At 37.3% G+C, this 26513-nt stretch overlaps 1 pseudogene across 1 annotated transcript in view; it reads left to right on the top strand.

The window, feature by feature from the left end:
- LOC149782331 (cytochrome P450 2C44-like) overlaps nt 1-25614 on the top strand; it is a 58667-nt pseudogene extending 33053 nt beyond the window's left edge. The window contains exons 2-4 of the transcript XR_016414330.1: nt 2055-2573; nt 22590-23031; nt 23496-25614. The product of XR_016414330.1 is annotated as a cytochrome P450 2C44-like (transcript). The remainder of the gene's footprint in view (nt 1-2054; nt 2574-22589; nt 23032-23495) is intronic.
- The last annotated feature ends 899 nt before the right edge of the window (nt 25615-26513 follow it).

The following is a 26513-nucleotide window of genomic DNA, read 5'->3' as shown; positions in this document are numbered from 1 at the left end:
CGGGAGGGACTTTTTATATTTGGTCGTATTAAAAGAGCGTGATACATTTGTTTCAGACTCCTTAACTCAGGAAAAATGTCTAAGAGTAGCGTCACCGTTAGACGTTCACTGTTCTCTTTTTCTGTTAGGCTTGTGTTTATTCGTTGATGATTCTTCTTCCTGTCGTTACCTTTTCTCCGCTTCTTCTTGTCGATATTGCTGTTGACGGAGGCAAGCTTGTTCTGCTTATTTCTGCATTGATTTACAGTGCACATATGCTAGCGCACCTATATAGGGAATGTAATATCAAAGTCAGCTCTCTTAGGATTGGAATACAGACTCCGCACTGTAACTCTATTTTGCAATGCGTGGTAGGATTGGTTAAAGAACTCAATCTGTTTCGATCCGCTCTTGCACTAGAAATAATCGCAGATCACTTCATTTCCTTCACCTGTTCTCGTCAAAACATGTGGACCAATGCTGAATCATCTACCCTCGTATTGTCGATGCTGTTTCGCACCGACTCACCCATGTATGTGAACTCATCATGGATAATCGTCCGGATCACCGATACAAGCATTTGGAAAAGAATAATTTATGCATAGAGACAAGGTTGTCTGAAGTGTGTCCTCGTGTACGGTCCAGAAGAAGTTTGATGAAGAGATAAAGATCTATGCGATGCCCTCATTGTTAATGGAATGATGCAAACATAAAAACTAAAGGCACTTGTCAGGACCATTTATTAACGAAAATGTGGTTCCTCTATTGTCCCATCCGTGTTAAAATTTCCAATGTTCAATACCCATTGTCCCTATACATCTTGTCCCTATATCGCCCCAGGGCATATTTTAATGGTAAGTCCCATTGTCTATATAACTATTGTCCCTATATCGCCCAGTGGTGTATTTTAAGCATGTCCCATTTTGTCCCTATATCGCCCCCATTAACTACTGACATCACATCGCGCGACTTTCAATCCGGATTGTACTAGAAAACACCTTCTGGTTAATTTCTTCCAAATATGCCTACGTAATTTAACATTATATTTCCCTTATGCACCTATCGAGGCATCTAAATAGTGACCTTCCAAAGGAATATGGATGAAAACCATTCCAAATGAAATGAATACCTGCAACTTAAAGGTACGTGGAATCAAATTCTAAAATGTAAACCCCGTTACTGAAATAATTGGTGTTGAATGCCTACATGAACCTTGCGACTTGTACTATAGTATTATCTATCACCTACCTGTAGAATTCAGGGTTAGCACTTTTCGTCCTATTTGGTGTATATTTATTTTACTCTCTCTCTCTCTCTCTCTCTCTCTCTCTCTCTCTTTATCTCTATTTATATATACTTCAAACTGCAAATAGCATAGATCCAGAACTGCCATCCCAAAACGCACCCGTATATAAGGATATATATTGCTTCTTGATCTTGCACTTCTAGCAAAGTGCACAGATCCATCTCCGTTTGCGCAATATTTCACCGCAGGTTTGGGTCTGAGCAGCGTGCGGTTAGGCCCAATCTATTAGCGATTATATGCAGTAAATATAAAAGTAGAAATACAATTTTAAGTAAATAAACGTGAGAACACTCTCTTACGTCCTTAGGAAAAGAATGAAATACCAACAAAATATGACGCTCGTGTACTTCGTGTGGAAAAAAAATATTTCACATCCAAAGTACTTAAGTTGACAAGAATTTTATGGCTTTTTCATTTGCTTCTTTGTTTGTTTAAACAGTTTATTCGTATCTGATGACTTCTTATGAATATCCCATGCATAGCTTTTAGGTCTTGGTAATATGAGTTATTTGGGGTAATTGTGGTAATTCTTCATTTTATTGAGATTATTACCCAGCTTGTATAACCTTAAAAAAATATTCAGATAATTTTCAATTAATGTAAGGAGTAAAAGAGCATGTTTGTATATTTTAAACCTTCGTAAGGAACCCGAGGAGACGGAATATTTCGCTTTCTCAGATATGGCTGTCGTCTTTACAAAGTTAACATATATAATGTGTTTATCAAACAAAAGCTCAAACAGTAGTTATTTCTAATTTTTGTTTTACAGGTGTCACATCAGTTTCTGGAGACGTATGGAAAAACCAAAGGAAATTCGTTCTGGTGACACTTAAACATTTTGGATTTGGAAAGTCCAAGCTTGAAGAGAATATTCACGCAGAAGTGAAGCTCTTTTTATCTGAAATAGAAGGATTCAACCAAATGCCGTTCCAAATGATGGCCCCTATTCAGACAAGTGTCGGAAATGTGATTTCGCATCTCGTTTTCGGTGGCCATTTCAGCCACGATGATCCTAGGTTCAAAACACTTATGGATGGATTCAATTCCTTTCTACGTTACGTATCAGTTGGATCTCCGGTTATGTTCATGCCCGTATTAAGATTCGTCCCAGGAGATTTTTTTGGGATCAAAAACATAAGTCGAAAAATGCAAGTTGTCAAGAATTTTGTAAATGAACAAATTGAGGAACACATGAACAAATTCGATGAAGGAAATATCGATGATTTTATCGATGCTTTTATATCAGAAATGAAGAAACAGACCGACGGAGAGAAGAATATTTTTACAAGTAAGGAAATATTTAATAGTGAATCGAAAAAATGTTAGTGTCAATATTAAAAAATGAAAAATCACAGAATAAACTAATACCTTTGTCCTATACGAGCATGTGCACTTCTTAGTAGGAACAATACCCTTTATATATCAGAATAGTTTTATTGCCAGAACATCGTCCTTCATTAAGTAGGTCTTCTTTATAAGGAGGTGGTATCCTTTACTAGTAGTTGTCCATATTAGGAGAAACATTTCCCTTTCGGAGATGGAGTTATATTTGAAAGATTAGTTAATTTTGTGTGTGCATGAAAAAGAACAGTCTGATGTATAATCCATTAATGATACATGTTATATCTTTCCTGCATGTGCATGGGCGCCCGAAGGATTTTTTGCGGGGAGAGTGGGTCACTCAGTCACAGCCGGGATAATTTTTTGTATAATTAGTGTAGTAAGCAGTCTGAGACTAAAGCTAATATTTACTAAGCTTTTGTGCATATTCTTGTGACATATTTTCAGCTTTATTATCATGATTAAATTGTCTGAATTTTTTCTAATTATATATATATATATATATATATATATATATATATATATATATATATATATATATATATATATATATATATATATATATATACGCACTATGGGGGTCATGTGACTCTTTGACGTACGCTGCGGTAGCCCATATACATGTTAAATGTTTGTAAATGTCATACAATAAGTCCTTAGCTCTCTGATAAAAAGGATAAGATAGTAATACAAAATGTGCAAAAATGTTTCCGTTGGATATATTTCTCAATTGTCTCAACGTGCTTCAACGAATAACTGTCCATTTTATTTTATATCATCAACTCCAATTTCTCTCATTTCCAAAATAGTACAATATTTCTACAGTAAATCTGTAGTCACCCTATGTTCTGCCGATGTTGAGAATACTTATGTTCTCGTAATCTGGGTACCCATGTTTTCCACGCCATTCATCAATTCGTCTGTCAGTGAATTACTCACAAACTCTGGACGTTGACTCGATCCCAAAGTCTCACACTCGACCATGAGCGTAGATATTTTTTGTATAATACATCTTTAGAATTTCATATTCATAAGCCCTTTGTGGACAAAATACTTTATATCTAACCCCACATTGTTTGACTGCCAGAATATGTATCCTGTTTGGAACTATTGCACTATATATTACACCTGTGCTGCATTCTTCTTTCAAACTATGACAAGACAATGTTAAATTCATACTCGGAAAAATGGTTTCGTACTTATTGATTTAAACAACAAATTAACATGCTTAACTGCTTAACTGTTTCCCGAACCCTGTTCTTTTGTCACTACTTTTTCCAAACGAATGAATACATAAAAAGCAGTTATCATTTCAGTGTAAGCAGCAGGAAGGGCCGACAAGTTCTAGTTGGTTCACTGTCCGTTTCGCAAAAAAAAGATTTCTGGAAAAATCGCAAAAATGTTTCGCGGTTGTCTCATATCAAGTATGAGACAACCCTGTAAACGGACTTAGCCAGCCTATCGCAAACTATCGCAGCGGTCGCGTCGGTTCCAGCTTTCTATCGTTGCCGCTATGAATTAAATCATTATTATATCAATAATGGCTAACCTCGGTGAAGCATATACCACTAAATTAGCTCGAGAGCGACTAGAGACAATACATTTTTTTAATTCTTGTACGAGATAGTGTCAAACAAAAATTACAAGCAAGACAAGATTTTCAAGTTGAATTTGCAACGGGTGCAGTACAATTATTTAATCCTGTTACATCGGTTATTGAAAGAGTTGCAAAAGCTACAGAAGGTTTCTTCCACTTTCCAAACAAACCGATGAGCAAACTGAAAAAAATATCAGCAAGAACTAAACAAACAAAGAAGATTTTACGAGCACTTCCAACTGAGACGGCTGCCGCACAACCACAACGTAAAGAAGAAGAAAAAACACCTGAAGGTGCTGCTGTTGAAGAACCAAGAAAGGGAAAAAAAGGGGACTGGTTTTATGGAAAAATTTACTATAAACGGTATACATATAATAAGAAGAACTCGACCAATGCAACATTGCACGTTTGCTGCTAAAGGTTATCATTCAAGAACAAGTTTTTAAGACCCGAATAAGATAAATATGTAAGTCGTGATACATGGATTAATTAGGTGTTTAAAACAAATCAAAATGTTGGTGAAAAAAACAAACGAGAAATATTTTATATCACATATTTATCAGGAGTAAACAAATATGATAAAATGATGCAAGAACAGAAACGAAAACACGAACAAGGGCGAGGACAGAAACGAAAAGAAAGGGAACAAAAGCGCGAACAGAAAAAAAAACGAGGAAGGAAACAGAAAATAAATTACAGCAACAAGATTAATAACCGGTGGAAGAATTTCGCGAATTACATGGAGAACACACAGAATAATAATTTTACGCTGAGCCTGACATTGGTGTTACTGGTAGTGGTTTGGGAAGTCGTCTCATTGCTTGTCCTAATAATATTCTCGAGGTTGTGCAACGGTTAGAAATTCTGGTTGCGGGTAAACGAGCTGGAAATAATTATCCGGAAATAACCAATGAAGCAGCTGATTTTTGTCGACGATTATTTCAAGGCGGCATCATGGACGTTAACGTTTATCGTGAACTCATTGATGAAATCGTTGATGACTATCATAGTGACTAGTTGTTATCTCGATTATATAAATGAATAACAAATAAGATGATTATACATAATGTTCATCGTTGACCTGTAGCGGTTAGGGTGATAAATTCGCACTTACCAACCTATAAAACAACTTACGGAGATGGACTCGGTGATGTTCTTCAGCGAGTATTCAGAAGGATAGTCCCCAAAGCAATACCGATCGCAAAACAATTATCAATGAAAGCTATTGACGTTGTTCGTGATAACGCTCTTGGTGCTATTGGTAATGTTGCCAGTAAAGCCTTCCTGGCAATCAAGGACAAACTAGCACGATTAATACGCAGACCGAAAGCGATCCAACCACAACCAGTGAAATTACCAAGCACTGGAGTGATGCCTGCACATGTCTGTAAATAAATCTAGCCGCAAATAAAAAACGAGCGGCCTTTAAGAATCAAGGGGTGGACAAATAAATACAAGTCTGATATCAGGAAGTGGTATTCGTGTTAGACAATAACAAATTATAATAAAATGTTTAAGCGTATATCCGACCCAGCGTTTGACACTGATGCACCAGTATTCAAGAATGAGTCTGTGCGTGATTATCAGTATTATTCTTATGAAGCAGTATCGCCAAATCAACGTGGAAGAATTGAATTACGAATTCAGGATACAAGTAGATATTTCTTGCCCGCTGAAACATTTATTGAAGTCACATGTGAACTTGTAACAGACGTTGTCGATAATAAAGAATACGGAGCTGATGTGAGAGTTTGCTTTGTTAATAATGGCATCATGGCGTTATTCAAAAGTACTACATATATGATCGATGGAAAAGAAATTGAGACAATCCAATATAATCTTGACGTTGCTACAACGATTATGGGTCTAGCAAGATATTCGATGATTATACTAGATCAGATGGTCCGACTACGATGTTCGCCAAGGATAATGCTGACCATCCTGATGGGAAACCGTATAGTAAAAAAAGATCAAAAAGGCATAATACTCCCATCGATGACGCCGAAGTGGGGTCGTTAGTTCAGGGTGCTAATCCAAATTACAATTTAGGTTTTGGAATCTGTCGAGAAGATGGCGCTACTGCTGGTAAAGTAACATTATTTAAAATTTCGATGTGGATGCCGATTCTGACTCCATCACTTGCTGAAGAATAAAAATTACTTTCTTTTATGAATCAAGGCGGTAAATCGATATTATCATGGTTAACAACAACTACAGATAGTGCTCAAAGTAAAATATTTGGTTTATTACATGGAATATAGCATCACAGCTGGGTGTTCTGCAGCAAGGCATATCGTCATTGTTCTTCATGATGCTGCACGATTAAACAATCAAGAAAAATATATAATGGTATTTGAGAAACTTGATGTCACTGAAGTATCTTTAAGAATAAACGGCCATCAAGAACCATCTGAAGATATATTATTGGATTTCGATAATAATGTAGCACGTGTATATCATCGTTTGATGAAATTTACTGGACGTGATCAAAATATTGATACTCGTTTGCAACTATCACAGATTTGAAAACGCTGTACCCGATTTATTACTTTTCGCTGGAACATCTTGATTTAACAAAGCAATATGTCGTTCCTATACATTTTCGAGCTCGTGTAAATGCATTGCCTAAAACTGCAGATGGTCCACCAGTTGAATATGGTGATTACAGAGCAATCACAGCTATCCTCAGCGATAAATCAATGTTATTTGAAGGTGTTGGTGGACGAATTAAAGTTATTGATTCCCCAGTGGAACATATGTAGACAATTAGACCGACCGTATTAATTAAAAAACTGTCATATAATCACGTTAATGTCACTCTGACTCCCGGTCAGGTGAAAAAACTACAATAAAAAAATGGGAGCGCATGCGGGACAAAACTAACATTGAAGCGAGATCAAATTGCTAGTGGTGGTCCAAATAAACTATCGTTGACTAAAACTCAACTAAACCATTTAAATAAAGCGCAAAAAGCAAAAACCGGAGTTCAACTTGATTTCGCTCCAAGTGCCATCAAAGACATGATTAAAACCCGTGGTATATTTCCACTTCTCGAAGTAATACCAGCATTATTTGCTGCTGCGGCCCCAGCTGTTGCAAACGCAGCCGCGTTAGGTGCTATTGGAACCGGTGCTGGAATGGCATTAAAGAAAGCAACCGAGAAGGGATATAAAAAGACTTCCAGGAACTCCGCCGTCATGGTACCCAAAACGTTTTTAACACAAAGTTTTTCACCGATGTCTAATTTTGATTTACTCGATGCTGCTAAGCATCTTAAAATAAATAAATGCAGATGTGTTTTATACGAAATCAGTTACCGAGCTAACCGAATACCAAAGAAGCAGGAATTATTATTCTTGATAAGAGCGATGGTCCAGGAACTCATTGGGTTGCTTACGCGATTGATCCAAGTGGAATTGTTTATTTCGATTCGTATGGGTTAGCACCACCAGTTGAATGTCTAAACTATATCGGTAGAGTACAAAATACTCCGTTTCAAATTCCAGTTTGGTACTCAACGCTACCAACACAAACATTAACCGATCCACCAATATGCGGCCGTGAAGTAATCAATGTACTTGACGCGTTATCAAAATCAAACAAACCACCTCACAAAAATATGGGGGGGCCCCGAGTGGCCGAGTGGTCTAAAGCGCTCTTCGTTACGGATCACTGCCATCTCACCTCTGTCTGCGGCGGTTCGAGTCTAAGATTCAGCCAATGTGGGCATGTGAGAAAGCTTGCCAGTAGCTTCTCGTGGGTCGGTGGTTCTTTCCGGGGTTTTCCGGGTTCTTCCTCCACCATTAATACTGGCCGCCATGTATAGCCTATCGTGCTGAAAAATGGCGTTAAACCCCACAACAACAACAACAACAAAAATATGCACGAGTATACCGCAGCAAGATTTAACATTATAAACAACCCTTAAAGATAATATGGTTGATATTTACGGAAGATCTCTCAGCACTAGTAAAGGTAAAAAAAAAAAACGCGATGATATTGATTTATCAAAATGCGCGACTAAAGATGAAATATCTGATCTCGTGAACTTGTCCGGGGTCGACCTAGATGAGGTTGTTGTTTTTCAGGATAAATATGGCGTTTTGAAAACGAGTAACGTTAAGTGGAATGACATAGTTCGACGAGTACTCGGTGAGGTTACGGATAACATTCCTGTGTTTACTGATGGCGGTAGAATCAGAGATTCAAGTATGTCGTTTACAACCATTAGAGAAGAAATTGCACGAAGCGCTGCTAATCGCTTAAACAATGCCGGTGACACAATGACAGATGAATTCAATATGAGCGGAAGTAAAGTAAAATCCGCAACAGATCCAACATCCAAAGAAGATGCCGCGACGAAAAAATATGTAGACATTAACTACAGCACCGTTGGTAGTAAATTATCCACGTTGCGGGCCGAGTATGACGGTCACGTCAATATGTTTACAAATCTCCGCAGAAACTTTAGAAAAATTAATGAAACTGCAGAGGATTTCTTTGGTACTCCGCTCACCGCTGATATGAAGGTCTCTGTTATAAAAAAACAAATATTGTATACGATTAAGAAAACACAAGACGATATCGTAAGTGGAATTCATGATATCGTTTACAAAATTAGTCTGATTAAAATCCCACTCTGAGTAACTCCGGGGCATATTACTAACATAGTATACACAGTGTCATCTGGATTCGCAACATGGTCAAAACAAAATAATAATATCAAACGTACCGCAACAGTTACTTGTGTGTATAGACTGTCAGTGTTCATTGCTGCAAAATTTGAGATTTTCACGACATATCCATTGCGTCATTCAACTGATATGTTTTCCGGGGTTGTGATTATCATATTAAATAGCGGAACCGAAGAAACAATTATACTGGAAGCAGCTGATAAGAAATTGACCAGAGCATCCTACTGGTGGTGTCTATAATTTGTTGCTGAAACAACTCAATTGGTTACTGAGTAAAATAATGTCAACAACAACATTAGATGCACACCATTATACATACGATCAAGCACGCGAATGGCAATCGGAGTTAAAAACCATCATCGACCAGTATACGCTGAAAGTAAAAAAAGACAAGCGACGTGTAATCGCGCTGGATGTTATAGTTTATTCAGTATATGCGGTAGTTGAGTCCACTGGGGTAGTATTATCAGCACTAACGCCAGTAACAACTGCAATCGCGGTAACAATGTGTGTTTCATCATCGACTGCCATCGCTGGTGTTTTTAATATTATCGCGAAAAAGATATCCACGTGAACTAGCACAAAACTCAACGACGCGGTTGTAGAATTAAACACGGCAACAACAGCATATTCTAAATTGTCGTCGCTGATATCATCAAGCATCAATGACGAAAAAATATCAGATTCCGAATTCGCGTTAATGGTTAAGATATACGATGAAGTAAACCTCCATTTTAAAGACGAAAATGCAAATAATGACATAACTATCTCTGTCAGGACCATCAATATCTACAAGCTTCACCAAACCTGAATACTTTCCAAACTTGGTCATCGGGATAAACTCCGCCGACCACGATCATTCATCGATTAGAACAGTATTGGAGGGGTCTGAAATAGTTCCACAGACATTATCGATGCCGTCGGAACCTAAAACGTCTGATTTTACCACGGACAAGAAATCATACCACGATGTTAACCCATTTTACAAACAACGATTACTTGATATAAGAAATGCAACGTCTGTTAGTGATTTTGAATTCTACAGCATGGACCGTATTTTTTGGCCTTTTTATAAACAATCCGATGAACCTTATCTTGTTATCACTATTCCAAGTGAAATTGTTGGTTTCTTTACAGGAATTAATCAAGAACATAAAACACAACTACAACGACTACGGCAGTGCTTTCAGGAATATATTTCTGATTTCAGCGAAATCATTACGCAAATTGAAATATTAAATCAACCCGTATCTCATATGGAATATATTAACCAGCGAGCAATTCAAGCAATAATTAATGCTGAAAATATAGATCACAAACAACGATTTTTAAACGCGTATTTGATAACAGAAGCTGAACTACCAAAGTTTAAACATCCCGGGTATAACACAGTCGAATTAAAAAAATCCGTCAACGATATCGATGATGAGTTCTTTCACAAAATACTTACGCAACACCATTTGAAAGAAGAAAAAATAAAAAATGACAGAAATACTTCAACAGATAGCCACAAATACAACTCCGGCAAAAGCAACACTGATAACGGTATGCTCAACCAAGCCTGAATTCAGTATTAATTTTCCAACTGCGATTCCGGTAAGCGAGATCGAGCTAGCACATTTGCGAGTATACCATAGCTGGCAAACATATCAGGTCAACGTCGTTTGGCACATTACCAGCAAATAATTCGTTTGTGTTTGCAAATATAAATACACCAGATGGTACTCCCGCCTGGAATGTTGTTGGAATACAAGCCGAATGATATCAAATCGAAGAAATCAATGAGGAATTAGCGCGGAGAATAAAAAATATCACAGTAAAGGAATCCAAGATAGCAGTAACAGCTGATGAACCAACGCTATCATCTGCATTCGAGATATACTCCCCGGACTACGTCGTGGATATATATCAGCCATCGATCAGAACAGTGTTAGGATGGCCTGAAATTCCATCTGAAGTCCCAGCGCATCCACCTGAACCAAAAAGTCTGATTATATAACTGACAAACAATCATACTCGAAACATAATGGATCGTGTTTATAGTCAATATCGATTATTTGTTCATGGGCTAGCACTTGTCATATTGGGTAAAAATCACAATGTTACCTTTAGTCCTTCCTACCATTGAGTTAACTTGAATCTATCAACCTCGAATGTAAAAATAACTGATGAAGAAATCAACTTTGTTATTTCAGATTCTACTGAAGTTTGCAAAAACTTTACTAAGGAATTTACGTCAGTATTTTGCAGAACACCTCGCCGATACAATATCAAATAACAAGGATAATATTGAACTGATTGAGACGTTTAATCAAATCATTGCCGATATCGAATACTTTAATCACAGTTGCTTACAAGCGGTAATTAACTCAGAAGATAAACTAAAGCAGCATATTTCATAACAAATACAAGATAACAAAACCTGATCTACCGACATTTAAATTTCTGGGGTATGACGTAATCGACAAAATAAAAAAATCAGTCAACGATATCATTGATGAGTTCTTCACTGAAATACTTACGCGATATAAGGAAACACTACCGTTACCAACAATTCTCCGATACAACAATAATCCACAAGCAGAAGGACGACACGTATCCCCGGAAATCGCAAATATAACCCAGGTGGTCGCGGTCAATTTTGTGTGTGATGTAGTTGACGGAAGTTACAGCACAGACTAAAAAATGTCAAATCAAGCGCAGCAAGGATTTATTATTTATTCATTCACACCGAAAGAACCACCCGGATATATGATTGTACAATAACCGATCAATCCGGTCTATTTGCGATGTCATAATCCACTGTTATCGAGAATACATTTCAGACTAACTGACCAATCCGGGCATTTGCTGGATTTAAGAAATAACACTGTAAATATAAATTTGTATGTGAAATCGTAAAAACCTACGATTTTCAAAGATTTCCAATCGTGAATAATATATGATTTCAAGGAAACGGATGTTGTTGTTGTTGTTAAGTTTAACGCCATTTTTCAGCACACGATAGACTATACATGATGACCAGTATTAATGGTTGAGAAAGACCCGGAAAAACCCCGGAAAGAACCACCGACCCACGAGAAGCTCCTGGCAAGCTTTCTCACATACCCACATTGGCCGAATCCAAGACTCGAACCCACTCGGACAGAGGTGAAATGTCAGTGGTCCGTAACGGAGAGCGCTTTAGACCACTCGACTCGAGGAAACAGTACAAAAAAATAATTATCCGTTCTTGATAAAGTCAGCGAGATAGACTGACAAATATTCTTCAGATTTCACAAAAATGTTATAAGAAATTTATTATTCTTAATGAAAATCAGGCTGATTTGTTAATTCTGAAGGATAATAAGGTAGTCCAAATCGTGTAAATCGACCGATTTGTTCATTCTGATGGGTATTTAGGTAGTGAAAATCGTGTTAATCCAACAATTCTCAATGATAAACAAAAACAATTAATTTAATATTGTACTGAATCTGTCTGTTTACAAAAATATTATAAGAAATTTATTTTTTGCTGAAAATCAGGCTGTTAATTATGAAGGGTATTAAGGTAGTCAAAATCGTGTAAATCAACTGATTTGTTAATTCTGAAGGGTATTTAGGTAGTAAAAATCATGTAAATCCAACAATTCTCAGTGGAAAACAAAAATAATAATATTTTAGTGAAATCTGTCAGAAATTTATATTGTTTTACTGAAAACCTGACATACTACTTTCATTTTCATTTCCACGATTAAGTCTAACTTTCGTTTTCATTAGACATAATTTTTCTTAGTTTCCTTACACGAGAATTAATTATCTTCTGTGCTTCATATTCACGAGATAATTATAATCTAATGTTTTCAATGGCCCGAGAGAGACTCATGAATTCCTTTACTCTTTCTTATACTGTGGCTAGTGATTGACACATCGCCGTCTGAATCTTCTTTATAGGTCTATAGCGAGATGGTAGCGTGTATGCTCCTTCCTCCTGTTGGTCTTGTAGTGTTTAAAAATCAGAAATAATCGGTAAATTTACCCAAGGTGGAGCATATGATCACCGAAGACAATGTGCAAGATTGATTATGGATGATACCGAATATGATTTTAAAATCCCTGATGCAACAGCGAGAAATATATTTTGTAATCGGGAAGACGCTTACATGTCCAACGGAAAAAAAGTTCGGCACAATTGTTAGTTACATTGATGGGTTATCAGCGCACTACACACATCTAAGATCTTCTATGCTCGCTTTTGTGTGTATAAATATATTATCGATGATAAATATATTTCATGACACCGCGGCCAGAGTTGCCACGGATTCATTTTATATCGATACAAAATATTCAAAATTACTGGCTCGTTTAACAACCAATGATGTATCACGGGGTTCGTGGAGAATAAAAGAAGAAACGTCACGTGATTATTTAGAATCCGCTGATGTTACGACTATCGATAGTTGCCACAGTGATAAGCTATCAGAATTGTCGCGTCCGTGTATGATCCAGTATCCAGACACAAGACGGTCTATCTAAACGGACCGGGAGGTTCTGATCAGACAACTCGGGTGACCGGATTATTTGTACAGAATTGTGATGACATGATTGTGCAAACACCAACACGCAGACTCGTCATGGAGATGAAACAACGAGGAGTTTAATTTAGTACTTATCACAGCGGTTTTGGATCCAGCGGTGGCACATGTAATTCAAAGAAAAAAATTCCCAGCGTTACGTGTACCGTGGTGTTATAGACCAAATGATACACGACGACATAATATCGACGTTGATATACCAGGACAGACCGAAAAACATAATCTTATATTAAATGATGTTGTTTGGTTCATGTCAGTATTGCTGAGGATGCGCTATACGCACATACATCTCCGTGGACGCTAGGATCCGCGATGACAATTCACTCATCACAAAGCTTAACTATTACTGATACAGTTGTTAGGATCGTTGATGATCGTATCGAATGGTCAAACGTAGTTTATCTTAATGTGTCCAGAGTCAGAAGAATATCTCAGCTACGAAGAATTGTCTTGGATGAATCAGAAACCATTACTGATGATATTGACAACTATATAATAAGAAAATAATTAGCCGGTTATAAACAAAATGCCAAAAATAATAAACGCGATTTTTATCTTGACGCTAAATCTATCACATTGCCCAGTACCGGTTGTTTTGAAAATTCACGTAGTTGTATTGATATACGCGCGCTTTTGATTGCATTATTGGTTTCAACGCAGATGTTCGAGTTATTTCATTATTTAGCGCAGGTATCACACTTGGCAATCTTGCAACCCATTCAATTGATCTCATGTCATGAATGAATTCCGTCGCGTACTGATATCCAAATAACCGCTAATTATTTGCCTGATCACGATGAATTGCAGTATGTCCTCGTCTCATGGTGATGTTATGTTTCCGTCATTAAAGATGATACTGTACCCTGAAATTCTTTGCCAGGATCAATTTCCAACAGCTGTGGCCATCGTAGACCACCTCGTTGATAAATTTGCTTAAACGCAGAGGCTACTTCAGTTGCTGTCTTTGTTGACAACGGCTCTGCTTCTTTATATCTACTTGCAATGTCAGCGACAGTTAACGCGTATAGGTAAGTGCTACGACGTATAGTATCATATGGTAAAAATAAAATATCAGCCTGATGAACTTCATTTGGAACGCCATAATCAAAATGTGCAAAGTGAATTCTCTTTAGGCGGTGGTAGGTAAATTTGCCATATTACTTGTCGTGCTAATCATTTTCAGCAGTAACACATATAACTTTTTCTGATTCTGCAAGTTTACTAATACCTGCTCTACCTTTCCAATATCCTACTGGGGAATAAATCAATTCCATTTATAATTAATTATCAGCACCTAGCGCTAATTTACTTTTCATTGCGGATCTTACTAACCAATTAGCCAATGATTCCTTGAAAGATGTATTTGTAATGGAATTTAGCGCGTGAATTAATTTTGCATCTGAGATATGCCTATGCTGTAGATCTTTACTTTTATCAGTTACATCATGAGCAAGACAAGCTTTATCAATAGCGTTTATCGGTTATTCACCTGTATTTGGTTGGTCTTGGTTTTCAAGTTTAATATCAAGTCGTGTTCCAGGGCCAAAGTAATTATATCCAAGGAGATGTTTTTCTCCTGGTTATTTAGCCCATGGAGTCCCCGATAACTTTGTTAATTTTGCTGCAATATCACCTCCTCGTCCTTTAAAAAAAATATTATTTGACTTTGGCTTTGGTTTGTCAACTGACTCGGGGGAATAAATTTAAATTCCTTTGTACCACACCGCGTACATTTACCAGTAACCGCTGATCTGTTCCTTTTTGTTGTAATAGTTGTTAGATCACTGGTTGGGGTACGCGCCCTGCATTTCACACAATATAGATCCATATTATTTTATATATTTCTATAACATGAATGTAATTGATTTCTCAGCGACAAGAAAAAGAGAACCAGTTAAACATCATGCTGCGTTATCAAATTATATCCCAATGATTATCATAAGCCCGTCTGAATCTGGTAAGTCAAAACTGCTACTTAATTTGATAAAGAGGTGGCTGAAATGGGATACGTTGTATTTGATTGTTCCGTCGGTAGATGACCAGAGGTGTTAGGATGTGCTGAAAGACTTTAATGAAAGTGTAAAATCGTTAAATAGCGATGGTGTTATCGAGTCTATTACTGATATTAGTGAAGCGCCGTCTGTAGATGATATTGATGGATCCATTGACAATAAAGTTGTGTATCACGATGTGATGTTGGACAAACAGGCAAATCCTGCTTGGATATTTTCTCGAGGGAGACATAAAAACACAGATTTAATTTATGTAACCCAGCGATATACTCAAATTACAAAAGTGATAAGAGATAATTGTAACATTCTTGGTGTATTTAATGGAGTTGATACACACACGTTACGAAATATTCATTAAACTTGGTGTAACGGCGATATGCACATAATTAAGTTTAGCCAGGCTCAGTCAACTCCGTATGGACTTGCATCAATAAACTTCATTGATCCTCGACCACGTTATCGAATTGGTCTTGATAAACAATTTTAATTAATAGCGGAAACGAGATAATACTGATACCCGACGCGATCGCTGCGATTTTTTGCGATAGGCTGGGTAAGTCCGTTGACAGGGTTGTCTCATACCCGATATGAGACAATCGCGAATGTTTTTGCGATTTTTCAAGAAAGCTTTTTTGCGAAACAGAGAGTGAACCAATTAGGGCTTGTCCGCCCTTCCTGCTGATGTGCATAATGTTAGACAAGTTATCGGATTCATTGTTGTCCATATTAATATTGTTCTCTCAAAGGAAACATTATGGTCCGTTTCAAACAGCTTCAGTTCCATTAATTGCAAGTCACATTCGACAAAGTCATCAAACTGTGATACGGTAAATTAATATGTCGTCAATACCAGTGGCATGGAACTGTGATCACTTCTTACTATGATCTCACAGCATAAGATATATGTGCTTTAGCTCACCAACATTTTAGCTCTTACAATCACTTGTCATTGTTATTTTGAGATTGGCTCTGGCTTAATGAATAGTCATACGTATTCTGAGGAATTGTAATAACAACTCGGAACTGCTCGGTGCATTGAAGAGTCGGCCCATTCACATTCTAGGTCAATAACGAACTCGCCCTACCCAAATCGACCCAGTTTAATTAATTTATATTCTGTATAATGAAAATTTTGAAACTGCATTTTCCCTGTCGCTATGCTTGTTGTTAACTGAGTAGAATGTAACACGTGTCTCCTCGACTTCTTGTGATTGTAAACACGTGTTCACATGCGTGAATCTGATTTCTGTCGCACTTATCATCCGTATTCTGTAAATTAAATATCAGCCGTAAGTTGTCGACGTACTCTTTTCATTGACCCGAAATAAGGTGCAGTAAAAGTCCATAGGATGAACAGTTTTCGTCTCGACATTTTTTCGACGATATTTAAGGTGCCAAGCATTTCACAATCTGGATGGAATTAATTTGGCAAAGATGTAAATATTTTTCATTGTAGAACAACAATTAATATTTAATTTAATCTAAGTACATGCACTTACGTGACAAAGTTAACACATTAATTCACTTCAAGAGTAGACAGTTGAATAAACAATCGAAACATGCGATAATTTTACGTTCTTTTCAGTGATCAGTCGCAATGAATTAGTCACTGATACAACAGTGAGAATGTTTAGCAACGTTTTGGTTTTAACATTAAAATGCAAATTATATTTATTACCGGATCCTCGAGTGACCGAGTGGTCTAAAGCCGGATCACCACTGTCTGTGTGGGTTCAAGTCTCGGGCTCAGCCAATCTGGATATGTTCGAAAGTTTACCGGTAGCTTCTCGTGGATCGGTGGTTCTTTACGGGGTTTTCCCGGGTTCTTCCTCCAGTATTAATACTGGCCACCATGAATAGCCTATCTTGTGCTGAAAAATGGCATTAAACCCTATAACAAAAATACCCACAATATTTATTACCACACTGATCTTTGGTCATTTCATTTGAGGGGAAGGGGTAGGATGAGGACAGGGTGTATATCGATTTTTGCAAAGATGAAATTCCATTTCAGTTTCTATTATGATTGTACTCAAAAGAAGACGATTGATCTCACGGTAAATGAAACCCGTCACGTTTGCATAATCACATGTTTCGAAGGCATAAAGGAGTAAATTCAACGATGGCGACTTGAAACTTTGGTACGAAATGAACATTGTTTGCTTCTTTTTTCAGTAACAGTACGTGTTACAAAGACATACAATATCAATGGTAAGGCCGAGTTTGTTGTGAGCTGACTCGGTAATGGGCCGAGTATGTTATGTGCAGATTTCATTATTTAATTTGTTAGAGCCGATTCTGTAATGGGCCGATTTTGTTACGAGCCGTTATGGGTCGAGATCTCCAGTCACCTGTTATAACAGGCGCTGATCAGTCGTTGAAGAGTATGGAACCTAAGCCTATTATAAACCAGTGTATTGAATTAATGCCATGTTTCCCTGGTAAACTCTTAATCTAACATAGCATCCTTTTGGGGGTTATTTTTTCTTCCATTTGTATTATTCCTTTTCTTTTGTGTCTATTATAGCAACATATCATATTTAGAGAGGAATAAGAGTCATAGGGATAAAGGGATCGACCTCTTCAGTGGAAACAGAAAGGGCCGAAACCATTAGGGAGCTTGCGGATTTACTATCAGTCACTAACACATTTGGATCATGGGCTCCTCTCGCAAGATTAATTTTACATTTTGTAGATATGTCTCTGAATAAACAAATAAAGACCACTATTATATTAATTTGATCCTTTCTTTTAAGTCAGTCCTTACATGTTCACAAGGGATATAACTACAATACATGATAGCAACATGCATATAGCATACAGAGTAATTACATTAAAACCTGGTAAGGATCACTAAGTAAAGCAACAAGGCATCGAAAAGCACCTATGGAAGTACGAGCCTTCTGAATCAACATATAGTTCTGAACAGCAGCTAGATCATTAATCACAAAAATAATGTTAACATTTTTTAAATTAGTTTTGATTTTTCGGTAAAACACACAAGTACAGACTCTGTTGGTTCAATATGCAGACATAAAATTCTTAAAATCTTTCGGACTAAAAATTTCCAACAATGCTTGCCACCTTAACCATAGGTGGAGGGCGCAGAGGGGTCCATGCCAATAAACATACCTGACAGGCTGTCTCACCTGTCAGTGCAGTTTAAGTCTGAAACAGCGAAATAATTCCTTTATAAATAAGCCGACCTCTGAACGTATTGATTTAGAGAAGGATTTATGTGTGAAAATTCGTATATACACTATCAGATTTTTATAATTTGTAAATTGACGAAAATAAAAAATGAACAACTTGTACTCGATACATATAACAAAAGAGAAGACCTTTCCAATACTTCCAGGACCTCGCGTCTTTGGCAAAAGATGAGTAATTTCTGACAAATACAAAATACTTGTAAAAGGGGATATAAACAAGATGGCCGCTTTCGCTTAACCGGCTTGAACAGCTGTTCCTTTTTTTAGTGCCATTTTCACGATATTTGTGCTTATGCCTGTTTTAATCTATGTTATTGTGTTCATTATGTATTGGCTGTTAAATTCGTATGTGTTTCTTCATCTCCTTGTTTTGGAAACGAGAATGAATAGACTTTTTCTCAGCTGTCTTGCTCCACTGTTTTTGAACAAACCGCCATCACGTGATACTCGACTCTCAACCCGTCTATGCTACGATGGACCCTCATTAATTGCTTTAAATGTTCACTTTTTGGCTCTCCACACTACATTGTGCTCTAGACTAAACGAACTGGGACTACATTCATCATTAACTAAATGTAAACAGAAGCGAAAAAAGAAACGTTGTTTCAAAGCTGGCCGGCGTAGAACAGGAAGACGAATTCCAGTTATCTCCCTTATTTCGACACAACCATTTAAAAGAAATTCAACCGTTAATTTAGATAACCTAATTTAAATCCCAATTAATTCGTCAACCTTTATGTCAACTATCGAAGAAATACCTCTGCTCATTGCATTATTCAATGCCCAGTCAGTAGGACCACCGGAAAAACGCACAGAAATAGTTAATTGTATCAACGACGAAAATGTTAACATATTGTTCTTGACAGAAACATGGCTAAAAACATCAGGCTATGAGCCCAAGTGTGCGGATCTAACACCCACTGGTTACTCCATCAAGTCGTTTCCACGTAATTCTCGCGGAGGTGGAATTGCTGTCAGCACAAAGAACTCCATGATAAAACGTCTGAATTACACCATAACATTCATCGTTTGAACTAGTCCAAACCACACTCACACTGGAGCAAAGATCAGTACATTTTTTCTGCCTATACCGCCCTCCTCCAAGTAGATAAAAACAAGCTAGCTGACTCTCTCTTTTTGGAGCAGTTTCCGACTCTCCCGGACTATGGAACTTCGATAGGTGGCAACCTAATTGTTCTTGGAGATTTCAACTTTCACTTTGACTGTCCCGGAAACTCAAATACATCAAAACTCCTAGATTTCATTAATGTTTTCAACCTCAAACAGTCAGTTAACCAACCCACCTATAAACATGGTCACATTTTAGACTAGATTTTCCATAGATCTGATGATAACATTCTACGGTCCTCCCTGGTATCCGATGACCTTGCATCAGATCACCTCTGCATTTTATGCCATCTTAACGTATCAGTCCCCAACCCTCCACTTTTATCTGCTACTAAGAGAAACCTCCGTATGATAAATATAACCAAATTATTGCACGACGTCCAAGCCAACCTAACAAATTGCTTACCTCCTACCGCAGAACAACTCGATAACTGTCTGCGTTCATTACTTGACAAACATGCCCCAACTACCAAGTGCAGAGTATCAATTAAAAAGTGTTCTCCATGGTATAGCAGTGTTAGGGACCAGCTTCGCACTGCTAAAAGAGACCGCCGTAAAGCTGAGAGGCTCTGGCTTTCCACCAGACTCACTAGTCATTAGCAAATCTATATAAAGTCGCTAAGAAGAACGTCACAAATATAGTCCATGCAGCGAAATCAGCCCACTACACTACTAAGATCATGGTAAGTTCCAGCTGCAAAGAGCTCTTCGAGATTACTAACAAGCTAATGTCAAGGAACAAATCAACACCACTTCCAACTACCTCCTCTCCAGTCGACCTTCCGGACATGTTTGCAAATTTTTTCCGTGACAAAATACAAACCATTAGAGATAAGCTTGACACCACAACTTCAATTGACTCGTCGTCACCATACAGTTGGGATACAGAATTTGAGCGGCAACCATTAGCAGCATTTGAACCTGTCTCTATGGATTTCTTACGTACAATCGCCTTGAAGTGTGCACCAAAGTCATGTGAACTTGATCCAATTCCAGCATCATTGCTGCTTGAGTGCTTAGATCCAGTATTGCCTTCACTAACTGATGTTATTAATACCTCTGTCTCATCTGGGGAATTCCCATCATTTTTCACAACTGCCATTGTAAAGCCTCAGCTGAAGAAACCAACACTAGACCATAACGATTTAAAGAACTACCGCCCAGTTTCTAATCTCCCATTCATTTCAAAAATCTTAGAAAAGGTTGTTCTATCCCAGCTTGTATCTCATCTAAATTCAAACAGTCTTTTTAGCAATGTACAATCTGCATATCGTCCTTGCCACAGTACTGAAACTACTCTTTTAAAAGTAGTTAATGACATTCTCTCTGCATTGGATAGTGGAAAGATTACAGTCCTCACTCTCCTTGATTTGTCTGCAGCATTTGACACAATAGACCATGATATATTGCTTCACCGTCTCCAGCATGTATTTGACAATCATGATGCAGCCTTACTGTGGTTCAAGTCCTACTTGGTCAACAGGACACAAATTGTATCTGCAAATGGAATACACTCCAACCCAGTTGATCTATGTTGTGGTGTTCCACAGGGGTCTGTTCTTTGATCTGTTCTCTTCATTCTGTACACTCAGTCTCTCTGAAGTGTCATATATCATCATCCAGTGTCTCATGAATTGTACGCTGATGACACGCAAATATACAAAACTAGCCACCCAACTGAAGTTGATGCTGCCATCCAAGGTGTAGAGAGGTGCATTTCTGATGTGAAATCATGGATGACTTGTAACAAGCTGCAGATGAATGATGATAAAACTGAGGCCATTCTGATCATAACACAAAGACTTTCTCATTCACATCCTTTACTTCAAACAATAAATATCAGCAACGCCAACATTAAATTCACACAATCAGTACGAAATCTATATGTTACTCTGGACAGTACTCTCACATTGTACCAACATGTCATGAACATATGCAAGGCTGCATATCTTGAGCTGAGACGCATCAGCTCAATTCGCAAATATCTTTCAGTTGATGCCACTAAAACACTTGTGTGTTCATTAGTACTTTCAAGACTGGACTATTGTAATTCAATTTTGTCTGGTTCATCTCAATATCTACTCCAGAAACTTCAAAAAGTTCAAAACACAGCTGCTCGGATCATACTTAGAGTACCACGATCAGAGCACACCTCCCCGCTGCTCTGTACCCTACACTGGCTATCCATTCGATCCAGAATCAAACACAAAATTTGTTCTCTGTGCTACATTTCACTGTCGGACTCTAGCCCAACATACCTATCTGACCTCACTCATGTGTACACACCAGCGAGATACTTACGCTCCTTTTCTGACAATCGTATACTCATTATTCCAAGCATGAACACAAAGTCATATGGACAGCGTTCTTTTGCATACCAGGGCCCAGCAACGTGGAATGAATTGCCCACTGAACTTAGACACAAAGACACAGTGATCACATTCAAGAGGGCTCTCAAAACTTACTTATTTCGACAGCAAGAGCAAACTTAAAGACCTAATAATGTTTCCTACCTGAAATATTCTCAGCATGATTTTTATTTTTTTTAAATGTTTTTCTAATTTCATGTTGTTTGTTTTTGTAATAATATTATTATGTTTCTTATCTTATAGGTGTTGTCAAAAGTTGTAAAGCGCTTAGAGCTTCTAAAGATTAGGCACTACACAAAGTCCTCATTATTATTATTATTATTATTATTATTATTATTATTATTATTATATCATTTCTTTCTTTTTTTGTCTTTCAGAGGAATATTTAGCGGCTATCGTAATGGATCTATTTATTGCGGGAACGGATACTACATCAACCACATTAACATGGGCTTCATTCTACCTTGCATCAAGACCCGATATACAAAGTCGGATCTTTGAGGAAATCAAAACAAGCATTGGAACGGAAAGACTCCCATCAATGCAGGATAAACAGAACCTGGTTTACACCGAGGCTTTCATAATGGAAGTGTTGCAAATGAGCAGCGTTGTTTTTTTTAAGCTTTCCACATGCTCCTGTGACGGATGTTTCCTTTCGGGGTTACCACATTCCCAAAGGAATGCAACTTTTTCCAGACATACACTCGGTTTTGTCGGACCCTAAAGTTTGGGGTGACCCCGAGAACTTCAGACCTGAGAGGTTCGTCCGTGACAAGGGAACTCTGTTAAAACCAGATGAGTTTATTCCGTTCTTCACTGGTAAGGCATGATTGATATTATGAAAGGTCTGAATCATCCTATTTTGAGTCATTTCATTGAACTGTTTGATAAAATATCGAAAGGCCTATATTATTTTTTTTGCAATTAAAATTAATTCTAATACTATTACAAACATAACTAATCATATCTGCAGAACGATAACAAATCGATCTTTTCAAATGGTCAAAATAACGACCTTTACCAATCATGGGCATAAACTTTTATATCTCTTAAATAATACTCAAGGTAAAATAAAGAACTTGATATCTAGTTTGAGAAAACTCTGTTTTTAAAGGGCATATTTATATTGCAGGAATCTTCACTTTGTTGTGTATCTTTATTTGCATGTGTTGAAAGTTTCGCTGCAAAATGCTTTAGTCGTTTTTGCTGGTTCTACGCTGTCTGCATTAACGTTTTTGCGTTGAACAGCATGCATTTTACCAATAAGCCTTTTAAATTTCTAGGGAGAAGAAGCTGTCTGGGGGAGTCTTTGGCAAGAATGGAACTACTTCTTTTCATCAGCGCTGTTGTCCAGCGTTTTGAGCTGATGCCACCAGAAGGACAGATACTTGATATTAAAGATGTGGACGGGACTTTCGGTGGCACTCATGGACCTAAACCTTTCTACATCCGCGCTATTCGGAGACATGACAACGTTTGATCACGAACATTATGTTTTATATGTTCAGTATAAACAACTGCGTCTGTATTTCCTACCTCTCGTTGTCACCATATATAGAGTTATTAATTGTATTCTTTCCTCGTTTTCTTTGTACGTCCATTATTGTGCCATATTATCTTTGAAAATGGCGACCTATTTGCACAGCATAAAGAACATTTAATGAGTTTTGCAGACCACGTGTCCGTCAAATAGATGTTCAGTGTTGTTTGCTCATTCTGAAGTTGAGAAGGTTTTGGGTCTTGAGACGGCTACAACATGACAAGCCATTAACATGGCAGATAACCACTGAGCTGAGAAAGGCTCCTAGATTTGCAATTGGACTTTTTTGCGGGATCCAATTACTTTTCATTATGAATATGGATTGGCCGCAGCTTATATTTTCCTGTGATTTATTTATTGGTTGCAAGGCAACACTAAAAACAAACTAGTTGAAGCATAACAAATTTAAAGGTTTAATTCCTGTTGGGACAGTCATGTATTGTTTTGCAAACATAACCGTTTGTCTGTTTTATTTATTTGTCTTGTCTCTGTTTTGTATTTGCCTTTGAAAAAGACTGACTCAATGAAGATTCGAACGTGCTCATGCTATGATGTACTCCAATCACATTAATAAAAAGAAACACTGCCAGCAAAGACTATTACACGAAGTACACATATTTTAGTCACTATAAAAGAACTGCCAGTAACGACTATTCTTTGAAATACTCATCTAGTAATCAAATTAATAAAACACTGCCATTAAAGAGTTTTCTATGAAGTACTCTTATAGTAGTCACATTCAAAAAATTGTACGAAAGACAGTTCTATTAAGTACTCGTAGTAGTCACATTAACAAGGAATATTCTATGAAGTTGGCGAATTGTAAATAGTAGCAGAAATGAAGCGACCGACCCCGAAAAAGGTGGCGTCGATCTTGAGAGGACCACCCATCAAGGTGTCATTTTGTAATCCAAGCCTAAACAAATGGCAAAAGGATATGTACTGATCAATATTAATGTACGCATTAACACCATTATAAGCTGAATGGAAAATTACTGCTACTGGTTACTGTTTATTTTGAACTCAATTGCAAAAATACTGTCACGTGTACATTGCTGATGTTCGCTCACTCTGGTCTGTTTTGGCTTCAATAGGAAATTACTGGTACTGGTTGCTGTTCATTCTGACCTCAATTTGAAAATTACTGTCACGGTAACATTGCTTGCTCATCATACACTCTGTTTCTTTTTTTTCTTTTGTTTTTTGTTGACTTCAATAGAAACTTTCTGGGCGATTGTGCATTGCATGCATTGCGCTATTCTCAAACAATGGTCTGTCAATATCCGTGCATTTGAAACATACTCGTGGGACTATTTACATTTCATCTGCTTGACAGTTAGTATGAGTAGAACTTGTCGTTTGTTGAGCGTACTACAGTGGCAGTTATAATCTTATTCATTGGCCTGTACAGCTTATAAGACTGTAAATATGTACTGATACTGGCTGATTTTATAAGGGATTTAAAACACACTTCGCGCGGAGAGGATTGTTTGAATGGTTCAGCTATCAGCTGCGAAGTCTCCCATCTCCCATCGCATAATGCACCAGTATATATGTAGGCGTGTACATGTATAATATAACACGCTACTTTAAGGTCAATAATACGTCATGTGAATTCCTACATTGCAAGCAGAACGTAGGGCTTTATCGGATATATATTTGTAGTTTAATACAATTACGTTACATTACTGTGTATACTGAATTATTTCTTTTTATTAAACAGCTTTGATGTGGCCGAGTTATATATAGAATTTTCTATGTTCTATACAAAATCTGACTTACTATTAATATACTTTCCAGCAACTGTGATTAATTTAATTCTTGTGCTTTTCCTATATCAATAATACTAGTTTTAATCTGTAGTTGTGTTGTTCTTTTTTTTGTTTGGTGTTTCCTTGCTTTTCCTCGTCCGCTGTTCTCCCTCTTGGTTTTGGCTTTCACGTTTGTTAAAATATAGTATCTCGCTTATGGGAACTAAAATGATCAGTAACAAGACGGTCACCTATCACAACATGGAAGCAGTCATAAACAAATATGTGGGAGATATTGTTTCGATACAAACTCGCATATAATCACTATCAATGACATACCCAAAAGGTTGTTTAGTCGACAATAACTGATAACACCAGCTCTATTCGCTCCATCAAGAGTAAATATGCTTCTTAAATTCATCTAGATAAATATTTGTTTTCAACGTGTCCCATTATATTATTAACTTTTCTTAATTGCAATCTTTAATGTATCTGTCGAGATATTCTTTGGCGTCGTTTATTTTATTTTCTTATGAGGCGTTTGTTATTTCAATATATCTTATCAGCATTCGGTATTTTTTGCCTCCACAAGATACACATACTAATGTTTTCACGTTAATGCACACTCCACAGTTCACGCAACGTTTTTGTCCAGCACTGCCTCGTCGAACACCGGCCAAATATATATCTGATAATAAACGCCGTTGTACAAGGCTAATTATGGGCCCAGCAGAACTGTAAATACGGCGTCGCGTGGTGTACTGATGTCAATAAATGCGTTTTTACACGACGGTACAAATACTGTCACGGTCGTTAACTACTACGATTGTGATTAGCTGTAGTTCATTTACTTCATGGTCTTCAATAATGGCATATTCGTCAATAAACCTGTTGTCGATGCTTAACGAATTTCAATTTGACGTTGTAGAGTCGCCAATAGACTATTCACCTTAATTATTCCCCTCAACGTAGACTATTTGAGCTTTAACGGGAACGATTTCCATCTCTGC

The sequence above is a fragment of the Sinohyriopsis cumingii genome, chromosome 15 (assembly GCF_028554795.1).
Source record: "Sinohyriopsis cumingii isolate HCF-2022 chromosome 15, ASM2855479v2, whole genome shotgun sequence".
Taxonomy (NCBI): Eukaryota; Metazoa; Mollusca; class Bivalvia; order Unionida; family Unionidae; genus Sinohyriopsis; species Sinohyriopsis cumingii.
Note: the sequence above shows the minus strand (reverse complement) of the source record. Positions and strands in the feature narration are given on the sequence as shown.